Source organism: Pogona vitticeps, chromosome 1, assembly GCF_051106095.1.
Source record: "Pogona vitticeps strain Pit_001003342236 chromosome 1, PviZW2.1, whole genome shotgun sequence".
Taxonomy (NCBI): domain Eukaryota; kingdom Metazoa; phylum Chordata; class Lepidosauria; order Squamata; family Agamidae; genus Pogona; species Pogona vitticeps.
This window is the reverse complement of record NC_135783.1, coordinates 286029875-286050507: the sequence shown is the minus strand read 5'-3', so window position 1 is coordinate 286050507 and position 20633 is coordinate 286029875. Positions and strand designations below refer to the sequence as shown.

Here is a 20633-nt window from a genome sequence, read left to right as displayed (position 1 = left end):
AGTCTTCAAGCTTTCCTTTACGAAAAGACTCTGTCTCCAAACATGGAAAGCGCCTCCCTCACAGCACTGTCCCCGCCGCGTGCTGAGGCTTCTAAACAGGACTCTTCGGCAGACCAACCGCTGCCTACTGTCTCTGTGCCAGTTAAGGCTAAGGACGCTTCCAAACCGCCAAAAGCCAAACCACCTTCTCGCCCTGCGAAAAAGAAGGCCACCGATAAGGCTAAGAGAGTGAAGAAACCGGCCAAGTTGCCTGTTCTGCCTCCTCCCGCTCCTTCAATATTGCTCAAGGAGTCTTCGAGGGAAGGAATTGGACTCTTTGATGCAGAGGACCGCATTCCTTTAGCCCAGACGGCTCAGGAAGACACGTGCATGTTACCAAACCTGGGCCGATTTGAGGCTGAGCCAGACTCCAGCAGGTCCGTTGCCCATCCAAGCCCTCAATACTCAGGGCGGGCTGATACCGAGTCTCCATGTGAACAGGAGTCTGATCATGAAACTCATAGGAAGTGTACTGTGAAGCGCAAAAATATCATTCTGTACCAGCCTCGGGATGGAGGCGATGGGTACTGTCTGCGAGGACTGCCACAGTTTGGCCACTCTTTTTTATGCTCCGTTTCAACTGTGTCCGTACCCTGGCTACGCCTACCAGTCGGAGCCTCAGACACAAGTACCGTGGCACCATACCATGGCTTCCTCTATCCCGTGCCAGCCACATACTCAACACGACTTTCTTACACCTCAAGCACCATCTCGCAAGAGGCAATTTCCTACGGTACCTACAGCACTTCCCAAGCATGCTAAGTACAGTACTGGACACTCTTTGGTTCGAGCTATGATGCTCTACTCTGGTCCTGATGCCCACAATACCATGCCCTTCTCCCAGTCCACCCAATTGGATGTGGAAATGGTGCCAGAAGACGCAGATGCTTTCCTTCAATCATCTCGCAGTCATCTAATCCATCTACGGTTTCCACCGACTTTGATGCCCCTGACACTGCTGCTCAAGGCTCGTCATCGCAACCCTCCTCAGAGGACTTCTCATCTTATTCACAGCTTATTATGCAGATGGTGAAAAACCTGCAGCTTGATGTACAAATCCCTCAACAAGAACGGGATCTCGTCTTCCATGATATGGAGCAGGACAAAACCTCTCCCCCTAGCCTCGGTCTCATTCCTGCTCTGTTTGAGCTGGTAAAATCTTCTTGGGACAGACCTCCTACATTGGTACAGGTGCCACGCAAGTTCGAGCACCACTATAAGACTCATGGTTCGGATTCTGACTTTCTGGCCAAGCATCCTTCACATACTGGTGATATCTCTGCAAAATGTCATTTAGGTCTACCCATTTCAGAAATATTTCAGGACAAACAAACAACATCTGAAAAAGGAGTTTCACAGTCCCTCCTTTTGGTGGTACTGTGTAACTTTCCCAAGGCCACAGAGGTGGCATTATGCTTAAACCCATTAGCTACACATATTCCAGCTGATTTCAGGTGGCCTTTGTGGGGTGTGGCATAGTAGGAATTCAGCATCATGGTCCCTGGCTCGTTAGCAAGGTACTTCAGCCGGCTAAGCAAGTTCAAGCTGTACCAACCTTACCTCTAACTATTGGGGGGAGGGAGAAGTGATAGAGAGTAAAAGGTGATAAAGTTTAGTCTAGTGAACATTTTTCTCACTCTCAAGTGCTGCTTGTTAAATTTATTTTGTGAAAAATGAAGTTGTTTTTAGCCTATGTGTAACTGAGCTTGAAATAAAGCATCCTGACTCATTTAAAACAAAACAAAACAAAACCACAGCAACTTTGCTTCCTGCTGCTATATAATTTTCGAATGGCTAGGCAATTTGTACTGTATTTAGGCGGGGGAAAATAAATCGCAGCCAAGCTGACAACTCGGACACCAAACTGCAGGTAAATGAAATTTAAAACAGCAGATTTAGTATCCCTTTGAGGAAAAAAATTAGGTTTTAGATTAGAAATGCTTGACATACCATTAATTAAACTGAAAAGTGCATGCCTGTACTGCTCTGATACCTCGTAGGAAAGCCAGTAAATCTATGTGACTACAGAAGGTGATCATTTTACAGTCCTGCAGCAAAGGCTGCTGGCCCATCATTGCATATAGGGATTCTTGGAAGCATGGCCAATAAAGGCAAAGAGTAGCTTCTCTGGTTGGTTGTTGGGCAGCACATTCCTATAGCTTATGTCAAGATAAACCAGAAGGGCATATTAGAGTCTTTGCAAACATACATTCATATAACAAAGGAGGAAGGTATGGAGGACCAAATCTTCCCTTAATGACAGTCTGTTGATCAGATCAGTTCTGGTTGTCTTAGGAGAGAATTTACCAGCATAATAAAGGCAGAGTCTTCAGGCTAACCAAGAAAATAACTGTAGAATTTTAATAAGGATCACAATACATATACTACATGATGGCTGACATGCTACCCAATTTATCATCACTTGGGATAGGAGATGGGAAAACTCACAGCTAAACTGCTTCTGGCTAATCCCTCATCTCATCATGAAGACAAATGGCACAACAGCAACAGCAAAGGCTGGCTATCAAGAATCCTTGCAAATACTGATGGATTGATTAGGTACCACAGTCATTGCATGTTACTTTTGCTCCCATATAAAAAGAATTGTCTACACAGAACCTTGAAGCCTGCAGTTTCTATCTGTCATGCAGACAACAGCAGTATTGTGTCTGGTCAGCAAGTAGAGGCAAAATGCAGAGAATTGCAGGAGGTGACTTTGTTGATTCATTAAATGCAGTGTTCCCCCATCACATAGCCAACGCTATTGCTAAGTGCCAAAGGAACAACTGCTTTTTTTTTTTTTGAATGAGACCCAAAGGCAGTGCCTTTAATGCTTCAAGACCATTAAAAAAATTGAGATTATATATTTTGTAAACCAAGCCTTCAATATACAGCTATATGTTTATAGTTGCTTGCTGATAATTATTCTCCATAGACGTGAGTGAATTTTGAATAATGGGTAATGTTGCATTCATGTTGTACCTGCATTGCCATATTGAGGTGTTTCCAGTATGTTCTTTCAATGAAAGACACTATCTGAAATCATGTTGTGCAGCTCTGATCTAAGTTAATTATGGTATGGAAAATTGCATGGAGGTAGAAGTCAAATTCAGGAAGGACTTCCATAGGCAAGCTCTTCAGTTGTCATGTCATGAATTGTGGAACTATGCAATGTGCTTGTGGAGCTAAGCAATGCAGTCTGAAAGGATGTAATGCCCTTGCATAGTTCTGTAGGCATAACTTTGTGGTGCCCCAACTTAAACAAGATTTGAGTCATTATTATGTATTAAAGACAATGAAGATTCCACTTAGCTAGGAATAAGTTCCATAGAATTCACTGAAGTTCCATAGAATTCACTGAAGCATCCTTTTGTGTAGACATTCATAGGAATTTACTTTTATACTGAATTGAGTAAATGTATTTTTAAGTGTTTTTAAATTGTTGATCTTAATATTGTTATTTGTTTAATTGTTTTGTAATATCCTACTGTGTTCTAATTGTGTTATTATGTTGTTTTAATTGATTTTCAGCTGCTTTGTGCTTTGTTTGGAAAAGGTGGCATATAAATAACAACATAAAATTAAATGAAATTAATATTAAACATCTAAGTAGAATAAGCTAGACAAAACAGAATTTCAACAGATAATGCCTTGTGAGGTACGTGCTGCATATGTGAAAAACAACTAATGATAAAAGCAAGTAGGAGGATCACAGCAGAATTCATTTAGGTGGCAAAAGGCTTTGCAATGTCTATTTTTATGAATGGAAATATGCAAACCGTTTAAATATATCATTGTCCTCCCTTCTAACATTTTTACACATCTCAAGCTAATTTTGTTTCAGGGGTGTTCCTTTTTTTACCATTAAGTTTGACTAAAATGGTAAAATTGGATTTTTTTTTTAGATGCACACCAGTTATATAGAATAGATGTATATTATAAATATTGACTTATATTACTGATATCCCTTCAAGAATGGATGGATACATTATCTGAAATCCATTTTTGAATATTCCATGAACTAATGGTGCACCATGTTCCACTCTGCCTGTATTTGGAATTTATGTGTGCTCCGTTTCTTTCATTTTTCCATTAATTTTTGTCCACGCAACTGAGCCATGCAGATTAATTACTCTGCACATTAAAAATAATTCATATTTCCACCCATCTCCATCTTCTGCTTCTCTTAATGGGAAAAATGGGAATATTTTATTTTCCACATCACTTTCTTCCTGCTACTCTGGGGGGAAAAAAGTAGTAGTCGCTGTAATACACAACTAGTGACTGTATTTTTCAGTGTATAAGACACCCCACTTTTCTAACCCAAGATGCTCCCCACTTTTCTAACCCAAAATTTCTTTTATTGCAAGAAAGTGGAGGGGGAAGGCAGGGATCGAAGCATTTTGATTCCTGCTTTCCCTTTCCACTTTCTTGTGAGGAAAGTGCTTTACCCCTACACTTTTTTTGCAACGGAAGTGGAGGGGGAAAGCTATTCCTGCTTTCCCCCTACACTTTCATTGCAAAAAACTGCTTTCTCCTATACTTTGTGGAGGGGGAAAGCACCTTTCGTGTCAGGGAAAGTGGAGGGGGAAAGCAGAGATCAAAGAGCTTTGATTCCTTTTCTGCCCCCCCCTTCCTTCTGTATATAAAACAACTCTCAATTTTCCCTAAAATAATTTTAGGAAAAATTGAGAGCTGTTTTATATAGAGAGTGGAAAAATAAGTGTCGTTTTATACATGGAAAAATATGGTAATTATTGTAATATGCAACTAGCTAATTACTGATTCCTATAGGTTACCAGAGGGGGAAATACAGTTCAGTTCATAAAGCTGTAAAAAAAAGTATTTGCTTATTCATTCATTCATTCATTTCAGTTTCTATAACATCTCATTAATATTTCCACTCTCTACATGATTCACAATATACAACATATTAGAAGGCTGAATAAAAGTTGTTGTCATAAGGACAAAATTGGGTCAGCCAGGACTTTGGCAGGACCACCTGTGAAGATGACAAGAAACTCCTAATGCACCATCAGGAACTGTTAAGATCCATCAGTCCTCTGGGGTGGAACCAATTTATTATGGCACGACCCTAATCCTACTAAGCTAGAATCCCACAGGAGATCTGCAGACCTGCATTCTACAGGGAGATGGTGCAGCAGCCAGAGGCAGCAGCAACTATTTTCTCTGACATATCGTTTCCTTGAATCACTTTCTTTTGATTCTCCATAAAGCATGATATCTGCATTTAGCGCATGTCAGCTAAAACAGTAGTTTCTTAGTGTTAAAATATACTTTTACAATTGCAACAAGGGCTAGTATCTATGACATTATTTTATTTGTGGCATAATTTTTCCATCCCGTATGTATCACTGAACCCAACGTACTTTTGAAGGTGGGGGTTCATAGCTGCATTTACCGAGATGTTTAGCTAGAAGTCAAAGTTCAGTTCCTAGTTGTGAATCATTAACAAGAGGTAATAGATTTGTGGTATGAAAGTTTGGAATACTTATGGAAACTTGGTTTGAAAGAAATAAGCTATTTTTTAACTAGCTTTCCTAATAAATGCAAATAAGAAAAAAAAACACGACCATTTTCAACAAGACTATTTGTACTTCTAGAAGGCTTCTCAAAGTGCATTTGGCTCTTACCAAACTTTCCTGTGCCTGCGATGCTGACATTTGGAAGAGAGAGAGAGAGAGAGAGAGAGAAGGTATTTTAGGGTGGGATTTGCAAAACCGGCAGGGTGGCAGGGGAAGCAAATAATTTTTAAAAAATATTGTTTCAATTTTAAACTGACTCATTTATAATCAGTTCAAGCACATGTTACAAGCAACACTTGGCTTTTACCATAAACATTTCCAGGCTATGAGCCTCGCCAGAAGATAACTGCTTTGGAAAATATAGTCTGCTACAGCTGTGACAAGAGAAACCATTCTCGACGAATATATACTTCAGAGAATAAAAGTCAGGGGGTGGGATGGAAAGGATACAGGGAGGGGGAGCCACTAGAAGGAAGAGGAGCTGGGCAGCATACATTCATTGTTTCTGGCATCAGTAAAAAGAGCCAACAAAGAATGAAAAGAAGCTAATGTTAATATAAAAGTAGGGAGAGAAAAAGATGTCATTCAGTGCAAATTATACACAGGATATTGACATCAGTTCCTTACTAGCACAAATGTACCATAGAATGCTATAGAGAAATAGGTGGAGGACAATGGCCACTAAGTATGGCCAGCAGCTGTATGTGCGGTATAAAATAGGGCATCCTTTCAATTTCTACTGGTGGAAACTGCTGCAAAAACTCTTCTGGCGTACTCGCACTTCCATCCTTCAAGGTTATAGAAGAATTTTACCATATGGTATCCATAAACATCAGAAGGTTGGATAAGAGGGTCCGTTTAAACTCGCTGTGTGCCAGTTATCTATTGATTTGAGATATGATTTGAAGAATTTTAATTTTGTAAACAGATTTCCAGCATGTTTAACAACTAAAGATGCAACATATTCCCAACAAACAATGAGGAAATGAGAACAGAGGCTGTTTTTTTGTTTTTTGAGACAAAACAAAACTGAATCTCCTGATGTAATGTAATGTAAATTGAAAGAACAGTACAAAATAAATACAAATGCAATGGAATAAATCTGTGCAATATAAAAAGACCAGCAGAAATGCTTGAATTAAAGCTAGTGTGGTGTAGTGGTTAAGCTTAAAAGTGCTAGACTAGATCTGGATTTGCTCACTGAGTAACCCTGAGCGAATAACTTTCCCAAAGCCTGCCCCCAACCCCACTCCAGTGTGAGGATGAAACTGGACTGGAGGAGAGACATGGATGCTGTCTGGGCCCATGACACGTGTTGTGTACTTCTGCCCTAAAGGTTAGAAACAGTATCTTGAATTATGCCTGGAAATAAACAGAGAACTGATAGGTTTACTTCATTACTAATGAGTAGTATTTTGCCAGAGTGCATGTCCATAATCTGTCTACCAACAATTCTGTATCAATCAAAGTCATGGATAGTTTTCAGAAAAAGCCTGTGTACATCACAACAGTTGATCAGGCTTCGACTTTTGGCTTCTGCCAGGCTATCTCATTTGTGCAAGACAAATGGTGAAAAAATAATTTACTTTTCCCATTTCTTGCAATGAAGGCTTCCTTATTCTCTTTTTAAAATAATTGTAAGCATCTTAATTTTAGTGAAAGCAGTTCTCAAGATTTAAGATTCCATTTCATAGCCAAAATTCTGTGTGCAATAAATAAATCCCTTTATTAAAGTAGTGATGGGTTTTAAGTGCATCAGAGAAGCCAAGAGCAATGTCATCAGGAAACTAGACTCCATTATGAAGTTGGACTCCTAACAGGGTCACCCAAGGTGGAATGCTCACAGCTGAGGCACCAGGCTAAGATGCATACACCCTTTTCAGGAGGAATGGCTGGATCAACAGAAAAGAATGGATTGTTCCAATGCTGGTGGGGCAAAGAAACATCTGGAGGGCAGCTGCTGGGCAGCAATGGTAACTGAAGGTGACAAGAGTTATAACATCCAAGCTAACTTTTGTTAGTGCTATAAAAGCGGAGGCCATGGTAAACTGCTGCTGAACTTTTTTTTTACCTTAAAAGCAAGAGACAATAGTAAATCACTGCTGAATCTTTCTTACTTTGAAAACCTTATGTAACAAAGAATATAACAAAGGATAGTGCTGGAATATGTGACTCCCAGGTTGGAAAACACTCAATCAGCTACTGTAGAAGAGGAAAGGATGAATATGAATAGTACTGTTGCCAACAGTGCAACTAGATCAAAGCCAAAAGGACATCTTGTGGTTGTCGTGCACAGAAGTGAAAGGAAATTGTGATGCTGCACAACACACACCATTGGAACATGAGAAGTATGAATCAAGGTAAAGGGGAAGATGTAAAGCAGGAAATAGAACATATACATTGCAGTGTTTTATGTCACGGAACTAAACTCAACAGTGGCCAGAGGACTGGAAAAGATCAGTTTACATCCCAATCCCAAAGAAGGGAAGTGCCAAAGAATGCTCCACCTACCGCACAATTGCACTCATTTCACATGCTAGCAAGGTTATGCTCAAAATCCTACAAGGTAGGCTTCAGCAATATGTGGACCGAGAACTCCCAGAAGTACAAGCAGGATTCCGAAGGGGCAGAGGAACTCGAGACCAAATTGCTAACATGCGCTGGATTATGGAGAAAGCCAGAGAGTTCCAGAAAAATATCTACTTCTGCTTCAAGAGGTTTGGCCTGCAGGTTTTTAACACCATCCGCACTTGTTGTCTTCCAAGTGTTAAGAGTGGTTTCCTGCAAACATTCCCATGGATGAATTCTGAGGCTGGATCCTTTATTTGGTTAGTTAGTTCATTTGTTCGTTCACATGTATAGTGACCCATAGCATGAACACTCTGTGGCAGTTTACAATACGACAGATCATTAAAATCAACAGTACAAAACACAATATATAATAAATACCATAAAATAAACAAAACACTGTCACTAGCTAAACCTACAGTACATTTAAATAAGAGTAAACAATTTAAAACAAATCTGGACATCTAAGGTAAGTGGTTAAAAGCACTAATAAAAGGCAGCTTTAAATAATTCTGTTTCTACTAATTTCCTGAAAACTGAGAGAGCCAGAAGCTTGTTTCAGAGGGAAGGGGCCACAACCAAGAAAGCATGATTTTTAGTGTTAACTCCTTTGACCTCCTTAGGTGTCACACTTTTTAACATAGTGGACCATGGGGAGTGGAAGGGGCAGGTACAGTGGACCCTCGACTTACAGACGGCTCGACTTACAGACTTTTCGAGTTACAGACTTCTCTGGCTGCAAAATTTAGATTCGACTTGCAGACGGAGAATCGACTTACAGACCAGAAAAAACCCAAAATGGAACAAAAATAGAACAAAAAACCGCTGGTTATGGGATTAATCGGTTTTCAATGCATTGTAGGTCAATGGAGATTCGACCTACAGACTTTTCGACTTGCAGACACCATTCCAGTACGGATTAATTCCGTAAGTAGAGGGTCCGCTGTAGCTGTTTTGTGGGAGAGATATTCTGACAAGCATCAAGATCTTAAAGTGTTAAGGGATTTATCGGTCAAATGCTTAAATTGGGCACGGAAACAAACAAGGAGCCAATGAAGGTTTGTCAAGATTGGGGATATGTGTCCATATCTGCCAGTACCTGCAATCAATCTGGCTGCTGCATTTTGAACCTGCAAAATTTCCTATGTAGAGAGTCTTGCACTAATCTGTTTTAGAGATTACCAATACATTATCCACTGTTGTTACTCATTTCTCATCCAAGTAGGGGCGCAGCTAGTCATTCATCAAAGTTGATGAAAGGCAAATATCTGGCCACAGCAGATATTTGCACCTCTATAGAGAGAGCATGGTTCAAGAGTACACCCAAGCTGAAAGCCCAATCCCTCAACAGAAGTGTAATCCTGTTGAGGCCAGGTACGTATTTCTCTAGCCAGTCTGACAATCCTCTCAACAGTAGGATCTCTGTCTTATCTGGATTTAGTTTCAGTTTATTGTCCCTCGGCTAGTCCATTTTTGATGTTAAACATTGTTCAAGGACCTGTACACGTAGTGATCAGCATGGCCAAGAGTGGAATATTAGCAATGGACCTATGGTTATTAAAATCATCCATTGCTAAATTTGTTTTCTTTGGAATGTGTCTTACAGTGGTCTCCTTTAAAGGAAACATAGAGAAGTGTTAATGATGTACATAGCCCATTCCCAGGTTCATTCCTTTGCTGATTTTAAGGGCCACAGTGAGCAAAGATCTCATCCTCAGGCTGCACCAACTGAAACTGATCCACTTTAGCCCAACTAGACAGTGTATTTGACATGTCCAGGTCTTCTGGTATTTTATTTATTTAGCTGATTTATTTGATTTTTATACTGCCCTTCTGACCAATGGTCACTCTGGTGGTTCACAGACAATAGCAATAACAAAAAGAAATGTGGTATAATCAAGGGCAATAAATTAAATTAACAAATTAAACAGTAATGAACATTCAAAACAAAACTAAAAACAGGAGGCTTATGGAAGATTTTGAAAGGTATCAACAAGGATTCAATGGATGCTTTCAACCTTAGCTCTAAAATGGGCCACCAATCTGTTGCAGTTTTCCACATTTGGATGTAAATATTGTTTTTGTCTGGAGGAAATATGGCCACAAACTATACAGAAAATTCTGCCTGCTGGTTAGACAGCTCCTCATTTTGTTGGGTATTTTGGCTTCTTTCCATGAGTAGCCTTAAATTTATTTCGGATGTTTCCTGAAAGTCACTAGGTTCAACTCCATGGGAGCTTTTCTCCATCTGCTCTCTAGTCTTCTTTATTGTTTTATCAATGGGAGCATCAATCATATCAGCCAGAAACACACACACACCAGGATATTTTGGAAACCAGTGGGATCCATCAGTCATTGAGGGTGGAACATGGTAACCATTCCCTTCTCCCCACAGAGGGATGCAGTGTACCTATCCAAATTTCAGCAGCAGATGATCTGACCATGACAAGGAAGTGGACTCAAAGTTAACCACCTTCAAATCATCCTCTCCCTGTCCTAGCATGAACATCAGGTTACCAGTGTTTGACCTGAGACATATGTGGGTCCTTTGGAATGTTGATATAGTTCCATGGCCACTATGGCATCCATGAAATCCAGACTTTCTCCAGATAACTGCATCTCCACCTGTATGTTGATGTCCTTTAGGAGCAGAATTTTTAGGACCTCAAAACAGCAGCAAAGACATTTTCCATCAGTTCTGGTAGGAAGTGTGTTGAGCTGTAGGGAGAGTGATGCACCCACACTAGTCCCATTCTGTCCCAATGGCCCAGCATGAGGAAAAGACACGCAAAACCCAGGCTTGACAGAACAGAGATGCTGCTGATATTAATGGAATTTCTGTGGATTATGGAAAACACCACCTCCCTGCCCTTCTGACCTGTCATGAAAATGGACTAAATATCCTGGGGAGCATACCTGAGAAACGGCTACTTTTCATTCCAAACCTATTTTCATTTGTATATGCCAGATCAGTCTTTTCCTCTTCTGCCCCCAGTACCAGTTATGTGGTACTGTATTCTCAAATGAGGCAATGGGCTTTTAGCCCTAGAAGTTCTCTGCTCTGGAATTTCATTTAAGAATGTACTAGGATGCATGTCCCATGACATGAATGGATTCCCTTCACACTCTACGATCTTCTGTAAGGTTGGTCATTCACATGTCAATACACCAATCACTACTTATAACCAATTAGCTACAAATAGCATACTTACCCAGTTACGTCTGAGGTAATACAAATAATGTGACTAATAGCTATGAATTTGCTCTTTAAGTGTTATGAGTAAACCTAGCTTACTTAGTTGTGAAGAGTAATGCTACCTACTTTCAGAACTTACTTTTAAGGGCATTTAAAGGCATTTATAGAGGAATGTTCATAGGATTTTTTCTTGTTTTATGCTGTTTTCATGAATACTGAGTGGAGGCAAATGTTCTTTGGTGTTGTGTTTTACTGTTTTTATCAGTATTTTCAAGTGGAATATAATAAGTGAGCACTAGAGGGAACCAGAGAGTGTGTACCTGTATTTTTCAGCCTACTGGCAAGAATAATGCAGCACATTACTAATACATAATATGATGAATTATTTGAGCAGGGAGAGCAACTATAATGATAACAGTAACCTCTTTGTTAAGCAGTAATGGGTAACACAGTGAGTTCCCTTTCACAATGTAACATTCCAAGCTCAGACTTTACCCACCACAGTCCTAGACAGCATAACTAATGGTTAGAGATTACAGGAGCTGGAGGACCAGACATTGCTGTACCCCAGAAGTAGCTGCTTTGGGTCCCTTTTTAGGGGAAAACGGTAGGATGGAATTAATATTAAAATGTTTTCCATTAAAATGGAATTAATATTAAAATGAATTAATATTAAAAATAGTACAGCCCTAATTTCAAGGCTTCGGGGCTTGTACTACCATTTAATTAGTTCAGCATTGTTGAATCAATAAGAGAATCATAAGAGGACTCTTGTACTCTCCTGTTTTCTTACAGCAGGTACCATAAGTAGAACTCAGATTCTGAAACATTCACATCACTTTGGAGATCCAGCTGTACACGAAAAGCAACTGCAGAGAGGTCCTTTAAAATTGCAGCGTTAAAAGAGTAAACTATTTTCATGTAACAACAGAATCAGCATACTGTAATCATTAGACAATTGTGTGATTCACTAGATTACCTTAGGTCAGTCACTGGTTCAAATCCTTTTGCTCACCTGTGCAAACAGTATAGCTTGGAAGCAAACTATTGAAGGTTAAGAAACCTTTGTAGGTATTATCCCTTGTACAACTCAGCATGCAGTGGATAATGTCTATGGATTTTTTTTTCAATTTACAGCAGTTTGTCTCTAAAATTCACACTGTTTGCATGATTGTGCAACATGATTTCAGCCGTGTTGCCCTTGCTTAGCTGTGAGAGATGTCCTAGAGGCAGGAAGAGTAGAGATAAGACTGGGAAGTGACATGGTTGTAATCTATGGGGGCTGCATAGTTCTTACCCACCATAGCTGACAAGTGATTTCTTGAGATGGGGGAGGGCTGTATCCTTTGAAAAACTGGAGATAATGGGATGCTCAGAGGCATGGAGAACATTGGTGCCAGGGTTTGAAAAGAGGCATTGTGCAGTAATTTGTCAGTGGATCAAGGAGAGAAAGTTCCAGAGAAAATCAGTGTGCTTCAGATGTACAGTTAGATGCAGATAACCAGGTGTTCTGGTGGCATTGCTTGAATATCACATTTAGAGGAACTCTGTATGAAGGTTTAAAATCAGTTACAGATTTTGTTAACCAAAGTGACAAAATAGTAGGATGACCTGAAAGGGCAATTTGCAAATACAGAAAAGAAATGAAATTACTTTATTCTTTCTTAGCCAAAGACAGCAATAAGATTTGGATGGATTTTAAAGTACTTTGTATAAAGAAGGAATGTGAAATGTGAATCCATTCGTTAACCAATAAATGAGAAAAGATGAACAGCATTTTTCTTGTATTTGCGAAGGCTTTAATGGCAGGGATCTAATGGTTGATATGGGTTTTTGGCCATGTTCTGAAGATTGTTTTTCCTAACATTTCACCAGTCTCTGTGGCCGGCATCTTCAGAGGACAGGAGTAGTACTCTGTGCTCTGGTACAGTTTGTTTGGGAGTTGGGTATTTATAGCTGTTGGATCAGCTTTTGTCCTTTTCAGGTGATGGGTGATAATGATGATCAGTGTGTTTTTGTTGTGGGTGTATTGTTGTGATAAGGAGGAGAGATTATCTGTCACTATGATTGATGGGTGTTGTTAGCTTGTCTTTTGTGTGTAGTGATCACCGGTCCTTGTGCCTGGGTAGAGTTCATTAACCTTTTGCAGGCTGTATTTTTCTGTGCTGCGAGCCAAGCTTTGTTGAGTTTTAAATGTTCTTCTTTTTTATTGAAGTTTTTCTGGTGCTTGTGGATTTCAATGGCTTCCCTGTGCAGTCTGACGTAATGATTGCTGGTGTTGTCCAGTATTTCAGTATTTTGAAAAAGAATTTCATGATTAGCTTGTTTTAGGGAATGCTCAGCTACTGCCGAATTTTCCAGTTGTTTTAGTCGGCAGTGTCTCTCATGTTCTTTGATTCTGGTGTGGACTCTCTGTTTTGTGGTTCCAATATATACCTGGCTACAACTGTAAGGTATCTGATATACTCCTGCAGTGGTGAGGGGGTCCTTTCTGTCCTTTGCTGACCGTAACATTTGTTGTATTTTTGTGGCAGGCTTGAATACTGTTTGTAGGTGGTGTTTTTTTCAAAGGTTTCCTATTGCGGTCTGTGACCCCTTTGATATATGGCAGAAATACTTTATTTGTGGGTGGCTGTTTTCTTCTTCTTCAGTTTGGTGTTGTTTTCTTGGTTTGATGGCTTTTGTGATTTCATTTTTGGAGTGGCCATTTGCCTGTAGGGCCCAATTTCTATGGTTGTATTCGGTGCTAAGAAATTGAGCTTCACAGTTCTGATTTGGACGGTCTACCAGTGTTTTGATTATGCCTCTTTTCTGTCATGGGTGGTGGTTTGAGTTTTTGTGTAGGTACCGGTCTGTGTGGATAGGTTTTCTGTAGACCTGTGTCCCAGTCACAGGTCACTTTTGCATATGACCATGACATCTAAGAATGGGAGTTGTCCCTCTATTTCTTTTTCCATGGTGAAATGTATATTTGGGTGGATGCTGTTGAGATTGTTTAGAAATTCTTCCAATTTTTCTTCCACATGTCATTCACATATCGGAACCAGAATGTGGATACGAAAGGTGCCGAAGCCAGGGCCTGTTTTTTGAAATGCTCCATGTAGAAGTTTGCTATAACTGGGCTGAGGGCGCTCCCCATGGCCACTCCATCTGTCTGTTCATAGAATTCATTATCCCACTGAAAATAGCCAGTTGTTAGGCAGTGTTAGATAAAGACCTTGATGTCTTCTGGAAAGATCTGCTGGATGAGTGTCAGAATATCCTTTATCAGTATCTTAATGAATAGGGATACTACGTCAAAGCTGATCAGTTAGTCCCCAGGGTTGAGTTTTAAGGTGTTGATCTTGCTTATGAAATTTCTTAGGGTTTACTTTGACTCCTGCCTTCCTTAGCTCTTCCCATACAGCTTCCAGATGTTTTAAGTGTTCTTCCCAACTCCTGCTATATATCAAGATGTCATCTATGTAGGTGCCAGGAAATTGCTGAACTGGTTCTAGTACCTGGCCCATCAACCTCTGGAAAGTAGCTGCTGCACCATGTAAACTGAAAGGCATATGAGAGAAATGAAACAATCCCTTTGGGGTCACAAAAGCTAATCTTCTGCCTTGAGGGGAATTTGCCAATACTCCTTCGTGAGATTTACAGAGATCGGGAACTTGGACTGACTCACTCATTCTAATAAATCATCTACCTTGGGCATAGGGTAATCCTCAAACTTTGACACTTCATTCAGCTTACAGAAATCAATGCACAACCGGACCTCCCCATCAGCCTTAAGTACTATGACTGGGTAGCTTCTCCATGGGCTTCTCAACGGTTCTATAACTCCCATCTCTAACATCTCCTCCACTTCCCTGTTTATAGTTTCTTTCATGTGGTAAGGCCAATTGCCCCCTCCAGATCTAGCTACTTCATTGGGTTTAGTATGGATCTGGTGTTCAATCAGAGTTGTGTAACCTGGACGATCTGAGAACACATCTTGATATCTTGCTTCCAACTCTCTAACTTGGGCTATTTGTTCTGATGTCAAACCCTCTTCCAGTACAAGGTCAAGTTTTCCTTGAGTATAAATCAATGCTTCTGGTCCTAATTCCTCTTCCTCTACCTCTCCCCACAGGGCCTCTCTCTCATGCCATTCTTTCAAAAGATTTACATGGAGTATTCCTTTCTGCTTCTTCTTATCAGGCATTTTTATCTCATAATCTACCTCCCCTATTTTCCGTATAACTTCATAGGGCCCCTGCCACTGAGTGAACAACTTCGTATTTTTGGCTGGTAAGAGCAGGAGAACCTTTTGCCCTGGCTGGAATTGTCTAGGTCTAACATTTTGATCACATCTCCTCTTTTGTCCCTGTCAAGTTTAATGTCCTTAATATAGCTGTCTTTACCACTTCATACTTCTCTCGCCAATTGTCATGTTCCCGGGGGTTACAACAGCAGAGTCCGATAAGCCAGCCCAAAGTCAGGAATTCAGGGAATGCAGAGCCAATATCCAAATACCAAAGCCAACTCACACAACGTAGTCCAGGGTCAGAGTCCAAAGCCAAAAGTCCAGAAAACACAGTTCAAGGTTGTCGGGAGTGTGGATACAAGCCAGAGATTTTACTTGTTGCTTCCACAGATTTTCAGCCATCTGAGTGCTGTTTATATCATAAAACAGCCCCTTGAACTGCTGGAAGCCTTTTCACCCTGTCAGTACTCAGGGCTAGTTGATCGGATGTTTTTGCTGGCAGCCTTCAAGCGCTCCTCTAACTTTTTGGTCATAAGTCTTCCCCGAAGCCTGTCTACTGGGGGAGGAGAATCTGAAGGCGATTCAGGTGTTTGTATTTCTAATTGCTCAGCATTCTCCTCAGCCACAGTTAACCCTTCAGGTTCCAGATCTTTGGCTGCAGTCATGACACCAATAGCGTATCCACCACCTCTTGCAGCACGCCTGTCAAACATGGAATCAATATCAAAGTCCACTGTTCTTTCAGCCAGCCCGCAGCCACCACTACTCTCTAAAAAGTGTGCAGGTAAGCCTCAGAGTCATCGGAAGCTCCCATCTTTTGTATCCTTATTGGTGTCTGCCCTGCAACCCAGGGGTTCCTTGATCCCTCCTGGGTTCGGTTTGTCTTTCCCTCCTCATCCTTTCTCTCCATCAACTGCCTGGTTAGCAAGGTCTGTTGTTCGGTTAGATTCTCAATGAACTTCTCTTGTTTCTCAATTGTTTGCTGTAACTTTATGAAATCCCAGTTTCCCGTGTCAGGAGTTGCCCCACATTGGGCGCCAATGTGAACGGGTTCAGTTTCAAATTTTGGCAACTCCTCATTTTGCGTGGGAAATACCACAGGAGACGTCTTTTTAATCTTAACAACTTCATCTTTATTAACAACAGGAAGATCAACATTGTTCATAACAGGGTCAAAGAAACTCAACTCAGGCAACAAGCCATAACTGTAGATCACATAATCAGGTTTTCCATCAGCTGAACTTAGAGGGGTGCTGGGCCAAATCTCTTGGCATTTGTCTGCTTCCTCAGAGGTGCGCTCCATACTGTGCAAATGGTGCCGCAGCATGGATGCCTTGCCCAGTCGCCTTCCAGCGGAGGAGTGTTATACCATGCATCTGGTCGTATTACCTGTCATCCACGTCCCTTATTCTTGGGGAAGACTACTACGGACCATTCAAGAGTCTCATATTTTGCTTCCCCGCTCTCTTTGGGTACAGGGTCTGGAAGCAGCCCTCCTAATTTTAGGTTAGGGAAGTCTCTCAGTAGCTCTTGTGTCTTCAACCTCTCATACTCCCTCAGCCTCTCTATCTCCTTCTTCCTTTTCCACAGCTCTAGTTCTACCTTGAACTGGCATTCCCCCTGGCTACTTATACTTTCCTCCCAAACGGACAATTCTTGCTTCACTCCTTTCGCACCCTCATGTTCCTCCACTAAGCTTACTTCAAACTTCCCGCCTTTTTCTCTTTTTGCCTCCGTAGCCACATTCTCTATCTGGTCCTCTTGTCCTTGCTAACTCTCCGTCTTCCCCCCGCCTCCTTCCCTTTATCTTCAGGGGACAGCACACTCTCCCCTATGACTTCTTCACAGACTGTTAACACATTATGCTACATACTGGCAGAATCCTATTGTATTGTTTACATGGGTTAAAGAAGAATCACAGAAGTTGTTGTGGGTAATTGATGAAGTGCCTGTCAATTGTCAGTCTTGCCTCCAGTCATGCACCTGGCAGATGCCTAGGATACATTCAGCACTTTCCTAATTAATTGCCTGTGACAAGTCCTGGTATTTTTCTTGCATGTGCATAAGTGGTGGGTTGTCTATCACTTTTGAAGTGGTACACATTTAAGGAAGAAGAACCAAATATTAGATTGGTGCAAAAGGAGCCTTCATGTACACCCAGATCCATGAAAAACAAAGTTGTTGAATATAAAAGTGCCACCTTGACAGGAGTTGGACTTGATGATCCATCTTGTCCCTTGAAGCTCTGCAGTTCTAAGACTTTTAAGATTCAAAACGAGCATGTGTTTTGAATCCATAACCAAACCTTGTGTTCAAAATTAATTAAAAAACAGAAACAGAATGGGTAAAGGACAGAAAAATCTACAAGAAGCATTAAATGTAGAAGAAAAAATAATTAACATTGACCCCCAGGAACAGAGTTCCACATTTATAACATGTTGCTTTGATTTCTATAAGCAGTTTCCTGGCAGCTACTTTATTTACTTATTCTGCTTTTTGGTGCTGCTTTCCACTTTTTTACTCTAAACCTGTGCTGTAACCTCTAGTCTCTTTAGTTTCCCTCAGAGTACAGCCTTCAAAGAGTTAAGAAAAGCCTTAATAGTTTTCCGTTACTGCAGTACAGTCATGTCAAACATGCATACATAAATTCATAAATATATATTACATGATTATAAAAATTTGTGTTTTTTTAATGAATGGATTCCTAGGTGAAGAAGAATATATTTTCATCCTGTTTTTTTTTTCAAAATATAACTTCACTACAAACTGCAACAATTTGAAGCTTAAAATGGAAAACCTTTAGCTGATGCTGATAGTATTTCTGTTCTTCTAAATGCATGTATTATGTATCTCTGTGCTCTGAGTTATAAATGTGCTTGGAGCCTGCTGTAATTTATAAGACCTCACTTTTGGCTGATTTATAGGGAATTTCATTAATCTCTACAGCACAGGGACCTTGCAGTGAGCAGCAGATTGAAAATGAACCCAGGGCTGTTTTTTGGGTTTTTTAAAATGGAGCTACCACAAATGAATCAGCACTGAGAGACTTTGAATGGTAATGACATTTGCTGAGTCAAAAGGTCTTTTTTCAGTTATCCTAAGATATGAAGGAAACATTTTTGGAGGTAACACTGAAATTGCCAACCCTGCAGCAGTGGAAGATACATACATACATACATACATACATACATACATACATACATACATACATACATACATACATACATACATACATACATACATACATACATACATACATACATACATACATACATACATACATACATACATACATACATACATACATATTTAAGTGACAGAAATAAACGTATATTTTTTGTAATTTAAATGCCATTTTTTATTCCTGTGTTTAGCTCACATTTACTAATGAGAGTTTCTTTGCTGTTGTGGCCAAAAAGGAGGATAGGAGAGGGTGTATTAGGAAATCAGGATGAGTCTGTTTAGTGGGGGGAAAGAGCTGATGCTTAGTTCAGCACTTCCCCGAATCTTCTTTTTATCTGTTCTCCTGAAGTAATCAAACAATAACCATGTTGTCAGCACCTGAAACCAAGTTAATAGAAGCTTTTCCTGAACTGTTTCTCAGTTTTACATTGTATTCCATTGTGGCATGAGGAAATAAAAGAAACAAAGGCAACAGGGCAGAGGATTGATAGATCTGATTATGGCATAATCTAATTAGGCTCACACTCAAGTCTGCCTCTCTAGCCATATACTTGATAGGCTTAGCGAACCAGAAGCAAAGTCACTCAAGGGCTGGAAGGTAGATGTTGGTATCCTGGTTTTATGCATTTCCCTTGAAGCATACTTGCTAAAAAGATTAGCCACTGTTCAAATTCCCCTGTATTTATATATCCATGCCCATATGCAAACACAAACATACAAAGAAAAAGGCCCAGTACTTTGCATTGGATGAGTTTGGAAGTTCTTCCCGAAGTGATGAGGATCCTCATGATAAGCTGTTCTGGATGCCATATTTTAGGCACTTGGTATCTGAATAAAGAATATTAAATTTCCAGATCTGTTCAGCTGGGTTGCTGTACTCTAATATTTCTGAAGGAGACTTCTTTAAGTCCCTATTTTTATTTTTAGAAGCTCGTCTAAGAACTGATGCTGGCTGTCAAATAATGGTTTCTGTGTTCAATAGCAAGACTGAAACACAGCCAATGAGAATGAAATCCTAAATCATTACCATGCATGGTTTTATGGATGTTCTTCTTTAAAGAGTTTCCTAACAATAAGTTTGCATTAACCATTGATATAATGTGATTTTTTAAAAATTAATTAAAAGTCATATTTGTAATTTCCATTTAAATGATACAAAGATAATATTAAATTTATGTGATATGAGTAGTTTAATCCTGATGGCATTTCAGGTTATAAGCAGGCAGCATGTGTATCACACTCTTGTTTTGTCATGTATTCTTCTGCTGAATAATTTTATCTCACTTAACACATTTGCAAAGAGTTGTGACTTTTCAAACTGGGTTTTAGTTTTTTAACCTGTTTTTAAGGGTTTTTTTTTTCTTTTGGGTCAAGAAATGCTAAATCAATAAATCAATCAATCTCATGATGTCTAGTATCTAATCCAGTGGTTCCCAACCTTAGGTCCCTAAATGTTCTTGGAGTAAAACTTCCAGAAGCCTTCACTACCAGCTGTGCTCACCGGGATTTCTGGAAGCTGCAGAACATCTGGGGAACCAAGGTTGGGAAGCACTGATCTAGTCAAAAGGCTATTCTACAAATTAGGATTACATTTGAGTTTATACCTAATTTTCTTTTAACTAAAAATTCCACATAGGTGAAGAAAAGGGTTCAACTTCTTAGGAGCAAAAGTGAAATTTTCAACTTCATTTGTAGGAATAGCATTTCCCCAGAAATGTATATCTAGCATGTGGGAACTTGTATGTTTTGATTATTTATAAAGTGTCGTTTATGAACATATGCAAGGAAGAAGATGCGCAGTGAAGAGATGTGCAGTGATATTGGGGGCAGATTTTAATGATTTATTCTTTTCTTTCTTTCTCTTTTCTTA

At 40.0% G+C, this 20633-nt stretch overlaps 1 protein-coding gene across 6 annotated transcripts in view; it reads left to right on the top strand.

Moving 5' to 3' along the window:
• Positions 1–20633, top strand: part of LRRC4C (leucine rich repeat containing 4C) — a 949507-nt gene that overhangs the window by 926222 nt on the left and 2652 nt on the right. The window lies entirely within an intron of this gene.